Raw genomic sequence first — 15,684 nt, 5'->3', positions numbered from 1 at the left:
GCTTACACCAATTTATGGAAATGTGAGGAGCTGAAACTGCCTGTATTTCCACAAAAGGGTATTTGTACTAATGAAAAGTGACTTTATCAAATCTTAATCTACGTACAGCACATCTCTGGAATTCTATATTTTTTTACTAGAAGGAGGCATATAGCAGTGTCACATCACATGAGCAGAAGTTACTTAAAGAACATTTCAAAATGTTTTGGATTCATACAAGCTAACCCCATTTAACAATGAATTTCAGGACACTAAAACAATATTGACATGATAGTGTTTTCAAACAAATACACATCCCACAGCAGATCAAGAATATTTTTTTCCATAGTTTTCCTATATGTTTCTCCTTGAAGGATTCAAAATAATCAAGCAATTCAGCTTTCCCTGTAACTCTTGGACTTTTTCAAACGTGAATTAACTCTTCTATACACAAACATTTTTTTGCCAGTCTGCAAAGAGAAGCTCCTGGCACTGTTCAAATCCTTAATTTTTTCCCTCTTAAAAATCTTTTCATCTGACTTCCCCCTCCCCCCAAAGGATGCATATTTATTTTGTTATTCCTTCTTCTTTCCTTCCCTCCTTATTTCCCCAACTCTTCCCTGAGACTCATCTCTAGCTTTTCTTTTTTCCATATTTTGCTTGAGCTCTTCTGAAACCTTGACCTGTTTACAGAGAAAAACCCACAGAGCTCAAGGGCTAATGTTTTACCCCTTACTCACCACCCCATATCTGGCTGCAGTCAAAAGTAACCAGAATTCATCACCATCAATGGATCTTCAGTGACATGCACTGTATTTGCTCAGATAATGGCTCCATATATTGCCTTTGAAATGAGGGTGTGACCATTACTTAGGGTTATCTTCAAGAGTCAGTAATTGGCGTTGCTGCAGGACATGTTTGGTTCATGTTTTGAAGGCAGACCTGCAGAAAATCAAGCTTTGAAGATTTTTCAGATGGGACTGTGCTCTCAGAAGGATACACAAATATTAACCTAAGCACATCACCTGTGGATTGGGGTAGGCCATTTGCTAGCTGGTTTGGAGCACAGGGGAGGAACAGGCATATGCTGCCTCTGAAAGGTCAGGCAAACACATGAGGGTATCGACCTTTCCAAATTCTGTAGTGAGGGCCAGGCTAAACAATGTAGGCTGGAGTGGCCTCACCTGAGCTTCTGATGGGTATCTTCCTTACCTCCACATAGTTTTGAGATGGCCTTCAGATCTTTCAAGACCACCTCAGGAACACCTGCAGACAAAACACCACTGCAACGTCCCTGTCAGAGATACAACTCTCTTTGCAACAGGCTCTGCACAGATGCATGATAAAAAGACAGTCCTGTTCCCACACACAGCAGAACGATAGAAACAGTAAAAGCAGGTGGGGGAGTGCAAGATAATATGGAAACAATACTGGTCTGTGGGATGCCTGACAATGGTATTAGGTGTTTTAGAAAGGAGGCAAATGTAACATGCCTATACAGGCTGCAGAGTCAATTTCAGAGTTCATGAGCCTCTCTGCTGTTTAAAGGCACTACAGACAGACAATATACATTTTTTTTGATTTAAAAGAACTAACAACTTGATAGAGCTACTGGACAAATAGGATCAAGCTGCTTTGCTGCCAGGTAACTGTAAAAAGTGCATGCAGAACACCTGTGAGAATGCAGTCTCCAAAATTACTATTTCCAATGTAGGATAAACGTCCATTCGCTTCTCTAGTCCTCAACGGTATAAGCTTGCCAACTGAGCACAAACATGGACCTCAGTCTCCATTCCTGGAGCAGGAGAGAGATGGATATTCTGTATCCAGTCCAGCTCTGTACACTTGTCCCACCTGGAGAGAGGAAAGCAAGCTAGCCCACCAAGATTTGGGAGGAGGAGGAGGAGAGATCGCTTCCATCTGCTGTATTTCTTCTGCAATGGCCAAGGTTTAAAACCCTATGGATGTGCATTATCACTGACAAGCACAGTGACCATAAGATTTTTCCTTCCCTCATTTTTCTCCATTCAAGTATATTCTCCATTAATGCACAAAATTACTCTTCCCCCCCCCCCCCCCAATCTAATTCACTGTTCCCCGTGGGATAGCCATTAAAATTGATTCATGAATACACTCCACATTTACAGGCAAAAGTGGGAATGGAGAAATCCCCCTCCCATCATGTCCCTCTCCAGGAGGGAGTTTGAGACCCATGGAACAAAGAACTCTCAAATCTTCTGGCATACAGCTTAGAAATCAGAATGTGATTTCCAGCCTGTATCTCTGGTTTCATTACAGAAGATATAGCCCTTAAAACAGGCAATTAGCTTTGACCAGTAATGTTTTAGGCTCTAGCTTTTAGTTTTTTTCTGTAGATTCCACACTGCCACAGGCAGCTTGCCGCCCTCCAGTCTGGCCCCCCACCCCCAGAGGCAGCAGTGAAGATACCTAAAGGTATCTTCAGGCAGCTTGGAGAAAATGCAAGACCCTGGCTCTCAGGCCTCATCTGTGTTTCACTTCTTTCACTCCTGAACATACATCTGGATTTGACAAAGTCATGCTTATCAGATAGATCAGCAGATAGGCTGCTATCTGTGTTGTGGTGCAGAATTAGGTCAGAAGAGCAGTATGCCAGCTTGTGTTTTGCTGTTTAATCCTGCATAGAGTAGTTGTGGAGACAGCAATAAAGGACAACTCATCACACTAACTAAATTCTTCACCCCTTAATCCTGGTCAGTTTTCTGACCTTGAGAGGAAAATGAAATAAAAATCATACATTCCTACTATTTAACTGCACATTCTAATAACATACATTTATGAGAACACAACTGAGGCCAGGAGGCAAATTTATTTCATGAAAATATATCATGTTTGAGGGCAAACTGAATGTTATAAAAATAAAGCCTGAAGAATGGTAGTTCTCAACTTTTAAGTTGTCGTCTTCTGCGATGCCATGGCTGGGTCTTCCAGCTGGCCTCACCAGATGGACACACTGGCCACCATCAGAATGGCAGTCTGGTAACAAGTGCCCTACAGCCTTGCCTCAGCATCTTGGCTGCAATACACTCTGAGGCAGCAGTTCTGTACTCGCTAGTTCACTTGCTTAAGAACTCCTGAGATTTGTGAAGAGATTAAAGCCAAACTTCTGGTCCCATAGAGGTCAGGGAAAATAACAGAATGTTGCTTATTAGCTTTTAAATGTTAATCATCACTATTCACACTAAAACTCTGTTACACTAAAAACAATCCCTCCCCACAATAGTACACAATATGAAAATCTGGTTCAAAATAGTATTTAAAAAAAAGGATTTTTCTCTTAAGCAGTAGGTAAGCTCAGCTAGAGAGGATTCCAGCACCTACATACAAATTTTTGTTTCATGGACGCTGTGCAACCATTCCTCCTCTTACATACAACTGTGCAAATCACTGTGTTAGTGATGCTTTTGCAAAGAGGGTTTGACAACAATAGAGAGTCCCCAGCCTGCTAAATAAGAAGTGACAACTCCATTTGAAAGCTGTCTCTGGATGTGTTTTATGTGCAGAAATTATCTGTGACAGTTCAGATCAAAATAGAGTTTTCATTTCTTGTGGGAGGTAAATGGACGATAGAATAGGTTACTTTAAATGCTGTAGTCTAGTCCAATTAATGTTTCAGACTTTTTTTGGTATGGATTTCCTCCATATTCTATGCTCTAAACTTTGGGGTAAAAAAATGTAAAACTAATTTTGTCAATAGCATGATGCAAAGAACAGGCCAAAAGGTAATAAAAAGTGGTTTACAAAAACAGTCATGCAGAAGTATGGCAAAAAAGCTCAAGTTACAGTAATCTGGCTGTGAAACTAATAAGTATAAAACAGAAAAGAAAACATCACTTCATCATTCTTTCAGGGAGAACCAGGCAGGGGAATCAGTTCCGATTTCCCACCTCAATCAGCAGAAATTTTGCCACTTACTGTGATGGAAGCAGGACTTGCACATCAGTCTTCTTTCTGAGCAGCAGACACAAATCCACATGCTATCATTTGCTTTTCAGATTGTGCAACATAAATTTACAGTTTCTAGCTTATGTAACTATACCAATGACATAATTCGTACTTTAAAAAAGCATCAGATTCAAGATATTGCTTTGGCCTCTGATGCAAGGTGGTAGATTTTCACATCTTCCAGAACACCATACCTGCTCATTCTTTCAAAGATATGCCCCATTAAGTACTAGGCATACTAAGTTACCAGAAATAAGACAGGATACAACAGGAAAGCGTTAATGATTTCATCTGTTCTTGTATTCTTTTATGTACTGCAGCAACTGCTGTGATCTTATCATACGCAGTGACTATCACGTTACTACCTACATCTACAGAAATGAAGCATCCACTACCAAATTTATGTGTTTATCTATATTCAAATGTGAACTGTCACTTTTCTTCCCAGTAAACACACATTCATATTTGTTACCTGTAAATCAATCAGTTGTTTCCTGACCTATTTTAAAGAAACGTGTTTTCTTAAAGGTCTGGAGCCACCGCTGTGTAACTCAAACACGACAGTGGTTCTCATGTAACACTGAAGGGAGCTGTGCTGATTCAGTGCCTGTAGCTTCCTAACTATCTTTGTCAAAGTCGATGGGGAAACCAGTAGTTCATACATTGCTTTTTAGATGTAAGGACTAAATATGTTAGTAGAGAAGCTATGGACCCACGAGTGAGTGATCTCATCCCAAACAAGGGCCCACAAACCTTACATAATTTATTCTGTTTATGCCACACTTTAAACAATGCATATTTTGAATCTTTTCTGAGAAACAGCATTTTTCTTGGCATGATTTTCAATTTCTACCCACTTGGAAGAGCAGGTGTCTTTGTGTATCATTTCTCAACCCTGGGAATAAAGAAAGCATTTAGAAAACATGTTAAAATTGTTCTCCTAAAGTCAGAGGACATTAATTTAAGGTTTCATGGGCATTACAGAAGAACAGACCTCCACTATAAATGCACTGAGCTAGTAGAAACATTAACTGAGACAAAGCATTCAGAAGATATGAGACCTCCGTATCTCTATCGGCCAAAGACGGAACACTGGTAATCTTATTCCTCAGGGGCAGGTCTTAACACAAAAGAGAAATTAACATCTATCTATGCACGACAGTCTTGAAAAGAAAACCAACAGAACAATGAAGCAGCTCAGACATCTGGTATATTTGCCACAGCTAATAGTAATGAGATAGTGGGCAGAGTGCAGATTAAAGGCAAAAAGGTATGAAGGAACACTATTAATCTTTTCAGAAGTCACACTGACATGTAAAATATACCAGTACTCAGACTAATGAGGCTAAATTTTGGGAGGAATTCTTGAGCACTTATTACATTTAGATTGATAATCTGTTTGTAGCAGTGCTCAAAGAAAGAGAATTTGACTTCTGCCTATTCAGTTTTGGAGCCAGAACATGTCACTAAGTGCAAGACACTCTTCAAGCTCTGTAGCAAAGAGGTCAAAGAATCACCAGTGATGCAGACAGTGGTATTTACAGAGAAAAGGAGGGAAAGATCAATCCCTTCCCCCCCCCAGTCCCCTTTACTCTCCCTTTCTGAAGCAGCTGCTGCTTAAACATTGCCATTGTATACAGAGGCACACAATAATTGTGTCCTGTTTTTTTTCAAATCAGGGACAGCAGAAGATGTTAAAGGAAGAAAACTCCACCTTATTCAGGTGAAAGAATTCAGACCGTCTGCTTGTTATTTGTGTACTGACAATCAATAACAATTAGGAACGGGTTTATTGCTCTGATGGTGTTCCTCAACCCTCCTCCACAACCTCACACCCCTATGTTATGTTATAGAAGTATCTGCTGATATGTAAAGCAGGGACTCCAGTTGCAGAAGGCCTCCCCTGTCATTACCTGAGTGCAGAGAAGCAGCAATTCAGGTCCCCTGGTCAGCAGCACACTTACAGCATACAAGTGCTCAATTAAAGCAGTCCTTTCAGACAATTATTGAGCATTATGGTGACTCAAGCATAAAAAAAATAGTTACCCTCTCCCCATCCTGCCACAAGACAGACCACATTTTGAATGTGTTTTCATCCCTCTGAAGGTGCGTTGTTGCTTACTTTTCAATTGCCAGGCCATGTACAACACTTGCATTAGAAACATGTTCTATGCCTAAACATATGGGCCAGTCTCAAAACAATTGTTTTCCATGCATTTTATGTAAGTACCATAATGATAATTTGTGGTTGATTCCCATGTACAAGGTAATAACCATATCCAGGACTAAGTAAGGCATCAAAGCCTAAGGGCAGAAGTGTTTATAACAGATAAACTCCACAGCTGAAGGACATGTTCTAGCTAATACTGGTTTGAGAAGAAATGCCCCTAAGATACTATTATGCTGAAAAATTTATTTAAGATTAAAATTTTAAGTGAATGAAGAAATTAAACCATAAACATAGGTTAAAGACTGAACTATAAGACGTTGTTTGAAATGTTAAAACATTAGTTGGCTCTTTCTTGTTTCTCCTCACTGCTTCCAAGACACTGAAGGGAAGGGGCTAACAAACTCCCAGAGTGCAGATTCAACAGAGTGTGACACTGCAAAACTGTCACACTGACCTACTGGTACAGAAGTAGGAAACTGGAGAGAAACAAGAACAGGAAAAAATAAAGAGGACATTTACTGCTCTACAAATATGTTATATTTATTTCATTTTTAGCACTTTCTAGACATCTCACCCTCACTCTTCTCTTGCATCTTTTGTATCATGAGTTGTTTTTTGGTTTTCTTCACTTCAGCTTAGTGGAATGAAAAAAATGAAGGCAGCTACTTGTTTTGCAGGCAACTGAAGAGTATAAAATCTTTCATGCAATTGCTCTCCACTGCTTTATAAAAATGGCTTCCAGACATCAAGGACAAGTTAGTGATAAAAAAAGATAACCAGCGTGGTTATCTGAAGCACATGATTTTCTCATGTCCCTCTGTCTTCATGAAAGACCTCACTTTCTCTCAGATGCAGGCCACAATGTAGTTTAAGACAAGTTTTTTCATTTTCTATGAAAGTGTAACATCACTCTGCACAAAATAGTCACAATTCTCTTAGCACATCCCAAGATCAATACTGATACCTTGATCAACATCAACAAATGCTCTACTGCTGCATGGCCTGCCAGAGAAACTGCTCCTTAGCCACAGTACATGTGGACTCCATATGGTGTCAGGTGTCCTTGTGGGAATGTAAGAACAGTCACAGAGGTTCAGAGAATACACCACCTTAACTACGTCAGAAGACTTGAGCTGATGAAATGATAAACTATTTCCTGGTTTACTATGACCCCTTGGATTATTGTCTGTGCCAGTGGATTTGTGATCATGGATTGAAAAATAGCACATTTTAGAGTTTGTCATTGACTATATGCTCTGCACAGCTGTCAGACAATAATCACAATTATTCGCTTTTTATTCAGCATCTTGTTGTCTATTAAGCCATTTCCATCACATCTCATCAGTCCTCCCAATATTTTTGCTAGCACAGTATTGAGTGATTTTCAGCTTTTCAAACAACATCAATTCTTACAGTTTTCTGCTAACCAAAAGATCTTGTTCATGCTTCTGCCTATACTTGCTGTCAGCAATGCTGCTTACTAAGTGCTTGAGTAACCTTTCACCCCTGGCATCTTGACACAAGCAGGGAGCAAGGTCCTGGACTCTTCTAGGAGCAGTTGTTTTATCCTGCTATTAGGTTCTTGAACCCTCCATGAGAAGGTTCCCATCGACTCACTCTGAGGTCAGATCTGTGGCCCTGTTAGATCTTTTATATCTCATTATGCTGAAAGCTAAGTCACTCAGTGGAACAGAAGAATTAAGATAAGCAGAAAAATCTTAAAGATCTGACACTGTAAAGTCCAGGTAAACTAGGACTGCAGAAAAATGTGTATGGCAAGAACTTCCTACATCTTATGGACATGTAGAGATGACAACAGTTTCCACTGTAAGGTTTCTACTACACAGTCAAGCTGTATGAGTACCATACAGATCTAAGCGCTTTGCCTGGACATGAGCAGTCATGCTGGAGAACCCTACCAGAGCTACTGCATTGTTCTTGGTGGTCTGAGGTGGGCCCCATGGCTCCCTGTGCTGCAGTCATCTCAGTTGTTCTAGGAGTTTCCTGGTCAACTGAGAAAACCAATCGAGTGTTTATTTTGAGAACATATGAGCAATTGTGGGATGTCACTTGAGGACTCTAAAGACTCAGTAATGCTCCTCACTGCTGAATGAGGAGGAGGGCTGGGGGATTGTTTTACCTGTAGCTCAGAGGAACCTGTTAGCACAGGTCCCACTGACCTTGGATAACCTCAAACAGAAGTGAAGACACTGAAAACACTTCTCATGACTCCAGTCAGTCTACACTCATTTCCCCTGTCACATCTAAGAGTTACTTCTCCATCCTTACTAGACAGATATCACTGCTCTCTTAATTGGAGCTACTCAGCATTTTGAAGCAGTGATAGCCCTTTTTTCCTCTCCTCTAAACTTAATGCTTTGTCCATTACTTTAAGATTTTTGGGAAATGATTCTTTTGTCTCCCACTAAACTTTTGACTATTTTTTTAAAAATAGTTTGACCAGAAGCCACTAATTTATCTCAACCAAAGTGAAAAGTCAGGACAGAGCTTGCTGTGAGCCCATGCCATCACCTGGAGTCTGAACACTCGGATGCTCATACACATGAGCTAGTCTGTGCTCCTCATGTCCAACTTGGTCCACCTCCAAGTAAGACAGATTCATAGTATGCAGAGACTTAAAGGTCTAGCACAACAAAATCCCATACCCTCATCTACTTGTCAAGTTTTACTAAACCAAGATTATCTCTGCAATGAATGAAAGAATCCCTTTCTTCCACTTAACTAGTAGCAGCTAGGAAAAAACTTAGGAGAGGATTTTTTGAAAGTCATGGTTTTGGACAGAGTGTGAGTTCCCTGAGGTCAGCAATGCAGATTCATCTTACACTGGGCTACACGGCAAAGCTTGCACAAGGCCAAGTCACCAGGGCTTTCTCTGGAACTACCTGAATAACCAGAAGCTAGTAGATCGTAAGGCAAAATGACTGTGTCAAGAAGCTGGGGGAAAACCAGCAGATAGTTAACAAAAAAATTGGGAACTGGGCTGAGAGAAAGGGTAAACAAAAGAAAAACAAACAATTTTTTGGCAAAGGACTTGCTGGAAGGACAAGCCTTACAACTGTGAGCAGCATAATGACCTTCTGCTTGTTGTTTCGCTTCAATCAGGGAAATGGGATTAGGTTAACATTCATCATTTAACAAGAATTGCAGTACAGAATAAACCTGACTGAAAACATACCTTTTTTTTTTCTTAGCTAGAGCAATTCTGCAAGGCTAATGATGGGGCCAAAGAGACTCATTCTGACAGAAGACAACCTGGAGCAATGTAAAGCTGGGCATTTTGAAAACCCTAAAGTATATGAAGTAGAACAGACTACTGGAGAGTAGTGGGAAAATAGAACCACATCAGACTTAACCATGTCCCTTACACTTTAATTAAAATAAGATTTAGCAATTTTATTTAAGATTACCAAATTCTCAGAAGAAATGCATTTCTTTGTCTGTGCTGCTACCAGACAACTACGACTTAGGAAGAAGAAAACATAGTACACAATGCTACATCAATCCATCCACACTGTGTATCCAGTAAGGTAGACTTCCTTGTTCAAGGAAAATATCCTACTTAGATTGCTTGCCCGCTAAACAGAAATACCACATGCTATTAGGGTTTGCACTTTAAGTATGGAAGTGACTGGCCTATAAACAAGATTTTAACAGCTTCTCTTTTGAACAACTCTGACTGTTTAATTAATCTTCAGCCATTAACCATTCATTTAAAATGCCACTTACGAAATCTTAATTTTGCACATTATCAGCTGGTTCACAAATAGCTATCTATGAGCAGAAGTATAATGATCTTCCTCTCTGTTTCTTGGAGCTTACCAGCCTGGCTTCTTAATTAACCATACACACATATTAGCATTGAAAATTAAATGGTGTTTTGTTAAAAAAAAATATTGTGCAAAGAAAAGTTAATACATACACACATTATTCTGCTGCTCATTAAAGGAGCAAGTATGGGCTTTTGGTCAAACGACATCCTGCATAAGACAGAATTTAGCATCTCTTGCTCACACTAGGAAATATGCTATGGCAGGAACACATGCAAGGCCATATGATTTCATTCCAGCTGCATGGACAATCTCATTTTGTCTTTATTTGTACATTTAAGAGGCTGACAACACCATCTGCATTCCACTCTGTATCCTCTGGTATGGTCTCATCTTCCAGTAACAGACCTGCTCTTTCTCCAGGGACCTATCTTTTGCATTTGCATCCAAATGACTGAAAGAATGGGACATTACCAATAAACAGGCAGAATTAACGTGAAATAATTCCATGCAGTAATATATCACATAAGAAAAGACAGGGCTGGAGGGGAAGAAAACCCCCACAAACCTGAATGCTTAACACAGCTGCCAAAACTCAGGCTCACCAGCATCTGCAGCAGGACAGTCACAAGGGAGTTGTGGGAGTGCAGTATATAAAATTTTACACTTCTGTCAATAAGTGAGGTGATCCAAATGCAAACCCTAGCAGGCAGGATGCATGCAGGCAGATTTGTGACTATCCCTGACAGAATTTATTTCTACTGAAGAATGCACGGCCTCGAACAAGCATGCACACATTACATGGCAGTGGCAGTTCTGCTCTAGTTAAAGTTTGACAACTTCCTTCTGTTTAGACACACTCTAAAATGCTCAGGGTCACCCAAGTTCCACAAAATCTGGGTTTTCCATGAGAAGTGAATTGTGGGGTTAGGGTCCCAAAGTTGGGAGGATCTGGATGAGGGGTTCTTGGGAAATAGCACGTTGAAGTCTATCTCTAAAGTAGCTTTTCTTGAATTTTACCAGTAGATTATTTTTTTTTCATATAGGTGGGAAATAAAACCAAGGCTCATTTAAACATGTCCCAAGAAATCCAGTCACTCAACATTTTCCCTAGTTAGCACAGTGAGTATGCCGCAGCCATTCAATACTTTCTGAGGAAGAAAATTGCAAATAGTATCAGGAGCAAAAAACCACAGTAACTTCAATGGCACAACCTACACTTTTGTGGAACTGGGGGCCAAAGGGGCTTCCATGAGCAGGACAGCTCTACTAGGAGCCCCCAGGAACCACTGAACCTCCGCTGTACTTGCCAATGCCAGTTTGAATTTAACTGTTATCAGAAATCTATTAGCCAGGAAGGACAGTAAGTTGTTGAACATTGAGTGTCTGGTTTTAACATTATGGGGAACAATGACTGGATCACAACCAAAGGTTCAGAAGTCCCTGCGGTATGTTTCAGAAAGAATAAATTCCAGAGGAATCAGAGGAGAGTCTCAGGGGATATAGGGTAGTATAGGACAGGGAAACAGTGTAGATGATTTTAGGACACCAAGCAGAAGAGGCTATATGGCAAAAGAGAGTGTATGTCTTGCTTAAACTTCTCACACTTTGCAAATCAAAATATTCCAAGGCATGACCACAATCCTCTTTCCACCATAACACAAGGTACAGTGGCAAATGGTACATAAATATTACACAGCCTCATTCAATTTCTACCTTGCCTCCACCATATCCATCTTAAATAATAATCACTCCTGACTAAAGGACCATCCACTTCTACAGCAGTGGATTGCTTTTTTGCTAGTCAGTAATAAAAAGTGGTGTACATGGATGGACAATGAGCAATGCCCACAGTACATTGAAGTGAGACCAAGAAAACTTGAGACATATAGGGCTAAGTAACATATCTGGGCAACCTTAACATGCCCTTTTTGAACAAAGCCTTTTCTGTGCAGCTCTGGATTCCTATGGCCTTGGACTGAGCAGGATGGGAGTGACCTGCACCTGCCCAAAAGACAAGCATTTAGCCTGCTTTTTAGTAAAAAATGCTCCCTTTGCTAAATTTCAAAACTCTGGACCCTTTTTCCTCTCCTCTCATGCTTACACTTAGTTTACATTTGCCATTTGGTTTCTCAGGACATGCACAGCAATTTTTCTTTTGGTCCTTTCCAGGGAGAGGCAGACTGCTCAATGTCTTGCCCCTCTCTCTCATGACTCTGGCCAGCTCGCAGGGTGGGATGTGAGGGGCAGAGCCAGGGTTGCTCCAAGGTATGGGTTTCATTTTCTCATTTTCAGCTTTGTATGCTGCTAGATTGAGCATTCTGGAAGAGTGTGAGTTTCCATAAGAAACCTTTTACACTGAAATAAGAAAGATCAATTTTTTAATTAATTAATTAACATTGTAGAGTACAAGATCTTGCACAGTGGGACCCAGCATAGCATCTCCAAAACCAGAAAGCTGGATCAGACTGGGGCTTTGGATTCTACTGCTATGTAATAAAATAGTGCTGGGTTTTTTTATTAGTATTTTTTGAAATCTGCAACAAGATACAGCTCTGAATCTATTCTCACTAAACAAAGGAAAACTCTGTTCGTTTTTGTCAGACCAGCACTTTGAAATTCCCCAAGATAAGACACATAAATAAATGAAGAATTATACTTGGCAATGAGTTTGGCATCAGACTTTAAATGTTTCATAGTTCTGGGCTGAGGAAATAAGTTGAGCAAAGTCTTCAGAACCTTTCCGGAGATGTACTCGGGGTGTTTGGATATACTTGACAGCACCATGTTCAAAGGAGGAAAAAAGAGGAAATTGCTTATTCGAAACATGAGACAGGGTTGCACCATGTGACATGCCTGACATTTAAGTGATAACAGTGTTGTGCATATGCTCTTTTGGCTTTGGTCTGACACCTAGGCTCTGCCATGGTGCAACTTAGCACTGTCATGATACAGCCTTGATGACTAAACTCAGAGAGATGTGACTTATCACTCGTTTCAGGAACATATGGGGCACAGATCACCCAGCCTCTGTCGCAGGCTGGGGAAACATATAGCGTCTCAGGCAAAGACCCTGCAAGTTCCCCAGCTGCACAAGGTGGCTGTGCAGGCTGCACTGCGCTTTGGGATGCCATTTGCATTACAGAAAATTGTGGCTAATTAGAAATAAACACAGAAATGCTTGATTTACAAAGAAATGTGTGATTTTTGCCAGCTTTTTTTTTTTTCACTCTCTTTAACTTAACATTCACAGAATACACTGATCATGCTAATGCTTTCACTATATTCATTAATAAGGACAATTTACATTTATATAGCACCTCTCTTAGTTAAGAATTCCAAAGCTTTCAGCAAAATATACACAAAAAATTACATCTATTTCACTGAATACAGTCATCGTCGGAATGAAAATCAACAATTGTGAAGCAGTGCAGAAGAACGTTACACAACAGTTGCAAATAAGACACAAAGCAAATCTCCCAAAAACCCAAAGCAAAAAAACCTCTGAGCTGCCAGATGCACGCGTAAGGTAAAGGGGATGTTAGTATGCAAGCAGCAATGTGAAGCAGGTCTGTGTGTGCCCTGAGGGGCAGTGCTTGGAGGCAGCAAACATGTTTCACAGTGATTAAAGCAACAGACTTCATACATGTGCAGCCTATTGCTTTTCTGCACACTGAGGGATATTCTCAGTTTAAACTGCAAATCTACTGAGAAGAATGAACCAGGAACACTCGATGGGATTCTGGTGATGAGAAAAGGGAAGATAAGTAAGTGTGTGGAAATTGTGAACAGCACTCATTTGTTCACTAAGCTTCTTACTTTACAAATGGCCTCCAAATTTTAAAATCCATTAATTATGTTAATACATTCCTCTGTAAAAATAAAATAAAATAAAAATTATCTTCTTGTTTCAAATGATGAGTTTTAATTCTGTATCATAATGACATATAACTGGAATTTCCAGACTGAAATGAAATAATCCATTCTCTCTGTGCTGAAATCCCCCTTCTACCCCAAAACCCATTTACTTTAGTCACTGATCAAGTCTCCACACACTATGTTACAAAAGTCAGAGGTGGGAGAAAAAGCCATCCATCTAAAGTAAAATTAATAGCAACACTTTGAGAGAGAGCATGCATGCGTTAGTAAGACCAAAGCATGAGCTATTACATGACAAATGTGTTGATAAATGTTCAGCCCTGCAAACACAAAATAACTTTGGTTTGGCTAATAAGCATCCATTATAGCCCTTTCCCATCATTTTAAGGCAGACAAGGTAGTTTTCATACTTGACCCTTGAAAGCAGATTTGTTTTTGTAATTAACATGTTATCCAGGGGTTTTTCTTTCCACATCTCTTTCTCCTTTCAATACTCTCCCTCTAGAACAGAAAGATTTCCTTGCCTGAAGTTACCACTATATTCAACAACTGCTGGCTGAGACCTCAGGACCCGCTGCATAAATTCACGTTTGGCACATTTCTGCTGGCGAATAACAACAACCTTTTTGTCTCTGAGACAAAGGGAAGAAAGATTTAAAAAAAGAACAAAGGCTGCCTAATAAGAATCCCACATTTCCTATTTTTTCCTAATCTGGTTAAACAGCCTCTATAAGCCTGAGGAATTCAACAAAGCGAAGTTGTTGTGGACTGTTTGTCTTTAGAACGGAATCAACACAGATGGAACAGCCTCTCAGTGTGGCTTCTGATCACAGGATCAGATATGAGGTAAGTTTGCTTGCCTGTTAGATGTTTTGGTTTTATTTTTTCACTGAGTTATCATGTTGTCATGCAATTACAGCTAAAACCACACTAAAATCTAGGATCCCAACACCAAATCCAAACCTGGTTGGGACTTCAATCTTGTCCACACAGCAAGTCAAGAGTTCATTCAGTGTAATTCAACCACAATGCAAACAATCAAATAAAACAGGCCAGAGGGAAAGACTTGAGCATTTCTTTTTGCTGCATGGAAGAACAATGTACAGATCACACTTGAAAACTGATGACATTTTTAAAATGTAAAGCTGTAAAGTCCTGTTAAAACTGAAATTATGAAGCAACCTTTATGACAATGTCTTACTCCAACTTAGTTACATCTGTATATATTTATATTTGAAAAATACATGAACCTGAATTGAGACTCCCTCCTACTATGAATTCTCAGATCTTTGTTTATTGAGTTAGTACGAACTCAGTTTCTGATCCCTTCGCTATACAAAAATGTTCGTGTGACTTAAGCGACAATTGCCTCAAGACTTTTCTAGTAAAACAAAACCCTCTAGATGGCAAAAAGCTATAATCACTACCTCTTTATTTCACCCTCTTCACTCTTATGCTGTAGGGGAAGAGTTAATAATGTGGAAGAAAAAAATTAGCAATGTCATTTTGTTTGGAAAGATCTCTACCATACTGTATTTAGGTGAAAAAGAGAGATACTTGGCCCATTCCCCACTACAAACTTAGATTTATATCAGAAGTCTTTCACTACTATTTATAACAATGACTCAGTAGACATTTTTAAAGTACTATGATGCCACAAACTGAAAACACTCCTATATCTGCGCTCATATATTTCTCCAAAATTAACAAGCGAGGTATCACATAGCACAGATTGAGGCTATGGGGAGACACTACAGATTGTAATATGATCTCAAAGCGTGAACAATTCCTCAAGTCCCCCATGTCTTACTCTGTCAGCTCTTCTTTTCACATAGACTTGTATATCTTGCCTACACACTCATAGGCTGGTTTTAAAAAACTCAA

The 15,684-nt window shown here is 39.8% G+C and overlaps 1 protein-coding gene across 2 annotated transcripts in view; it reads right to left on the bottom strand.

Annotated features, from left to right (window-relative positions):
* PARD3B (par-3 family cell polarity regulator beta) overlaps positions 1-15,684 on the bottom strand; it is a 431,776-nt gene that overhangs the window by 66,089 nt on the left and 350,003 nt on the right. The window lies entirely within an intron of this gene.

Source organism: Strix aluco, chromosome 6, assembly GCF_031877795.1.
Source record: "Strix aluco isolate bStrAlu1 chromosome 6, bStrAlu1.hap1, whole genome shotgun sequence".
NCBI classification, from domain to species: Eukaryota; Metazoa; Chordata; class Aves; order Strigiformes; family Strigidae; genus Strix; species Strix aluco.
This window is presented reverse-complemented; position numbering and strand designations above follow the sequence as displayed.